General features: G+C 66.3%; 1 non-coding gene across 1 annotated transcript; it reads right to left on the reverse strand.

The window, feature by feature from the left end:
- Positions 1 to 1,141: 1,141 nt before the first annotated feature.
- LOC117798087 lies at positions 1,142 to 1,260 on the reverse strand. Its single transcript, XR_004622820.1, has one exon. It is a non-coding gene; the product is annotated as a 5S ribosomal RNA (ribosomal RNA).
- Between the last annotated feature and the right edge of the window lie 620 nt (positions 1,261 to 1,880).

Genomic DNA, 1,880 nt, shown 5'->3' on the forward strand with positions numbered 1-1,880 from the left:
GACCCAGGTGCACACAGGTGACACACACCCACACACAGGGACACACAGGACGCTGTGTGGGCGCGGCAGCTAGCCCACGGGAGGGCGGTCGCGCTGGGGCGCGCTTTGGGTAAGGAGGCCATGCCCTTGAGCTGCCATAGGAGCCCTCCCTCGGAGCCCGAGGCCTTGCAGCCTAGGGTTCGCGGTTCCCGATGTGCTGCCACACCTGCCCAGCACCCCGTCTGGCGTGGGGGTGTGCGAGGGATTCTTTCTTTTGCCCCATCCTTTATTTTCGGGTGGCCCTTGTTGCCGTGCTGTGGGGCACGCCCGGGTCTCCATGAGGGAGCGAGCCTCGATATTCTGCTGGGACGGGGCATGGAGCCGGGTGCCAACGGGGCCTGAGGCCCCGGGCAGTTGGCCTTCTGTCCTGTGCACACGGAGCATGGATGCCCGGGCCCAGGGGCAAAGGGACAGTGATCAGTGATCTGTGGGTAGGAGGGCGATGCCCTTCAGGCGGGAGCTCCGCCCAGGACTGGTGGGGAGAAGGTGTAGGTTGGCCTAGGCAGGAGGCGGGGCTGGCTGGTGTTGGCCTGGAGCGCTGCGGTGGGCGGGCGGCCCAAGTGAACAGCTAGGGTTTCGGGAGAGGAGAGGAACCGGAGGCAGGGAGGAGGCCGAGAACCCTGGGAGCACACGCCTGCAGAGGCCGGGTCATGGCCTGCCCGGGGCTCCCGCGGTTCCTCTCCCACCGGCTGTTTTCCCTCCACACCCCTCTGCTGCCTCCGCCTCCACCTCTGCCTCCCCTTCCGCCTCCGCCTCTCTTCGCACCGCCCCCTGAGCGCTCACCGCCCTGAACACCACCCCCCAGGCCGCACCCCAAGATAGGGTGTGGGCATTCGCTAGGGATGGAGGCGGAAGGGCTGTGCTGTGGGCGCCTGTCTGTGCCCCGGGCATCCGCAGAGGGCCAGGGTTCCGCATTGCATTGCGCTTGTGGCGTGTGGCGTGTGGCGAGCGGGTCGGGCCCACCACACATAGCCTGTGGTTGGGTGGGGGCACGTGGGTCTTGAATGGAGCCGGGTTGGGCATGGTTGGGGGGGCGGACCACTGGCGGCAGAGGGAGAGGATGGGAGGCTGAATGGGAAGGAAAGAAAAAGGAAAGGAGAAAAGCCTACAGCACCCGGTATTCCCAGGCGGTCTCCCATCCAAGTACTAACCAGGCCCAACCCTGCTTAGCTTCCGAGATCAGACGAGATCGGGCGCGTTCAGGGTGGTATGGCCGTAGACGCCTGTGGCTGCCGCTCGGTGCCCCCAAGGGCCTGCTCGGCCAGCCCAGCTCCAGCCCCTGCCGATAGATCGTCAGCCCTCCTCCGCCTGGCCTATGCATGCTGCCTTCCTGCCTGCCTGCCGGCACACCCAGGGGAGAAGATGCCTCCGGCACCCCGCAGTCGCGGAAGTGCGCGAGCTCTCCCATCCCGGGACTCTCCAGCCGCGTCGCCGCTTGGCTCCCGGGATGGCAATGGGGTGGGTCGTGGCGCCAGGGGCAGAGTCCCGTGGTGTTCTCAGAGCGCACCCCCAACCACCCCGCCCCCCCCGCTGGTCTTTCCTCCTCTCCCAGCCGCCGGGCTCAAAGCTCCACCCGAGCCCTGGGCGTCACCACAGACCATCTTCACCAGCCCTAGCCCGTGGCCCTTCCTCCACCACCCTTCCCCTCCCCACCCAGCGACACCAGGACCTGATAGACAGACACAGGGGGCGGGCTCACAATACGCAGACACACAGGGAAACAGAGAGACAGAGTGGGGGGACTCTTAGACACACTGGACGGGAGAGACTGGGAGGGACATAAAGAGTCTCTTTCCCTCCGTGTGTGTGTTGTGTGTGTGGTGTGTGTGTGTTGTGTGTGT

This window comes from Ailuropoda melanoleuca, unplaced genomic scaffold (assembly GCF_002007445.2).
Source record: "Ailuropoda melanoleuca isolate Jingjing unplaced genomic scaffold, ASM200744v2 unplaced-scaffold2453, whole genome shotgun sequence".
Taxonomy (NCBI): Eukaryota; Metazoa; Chordata; class Mammalia; order Carnivora; family Ursidae; genus Ailuropoda; species Ailuropoda melanoleuca.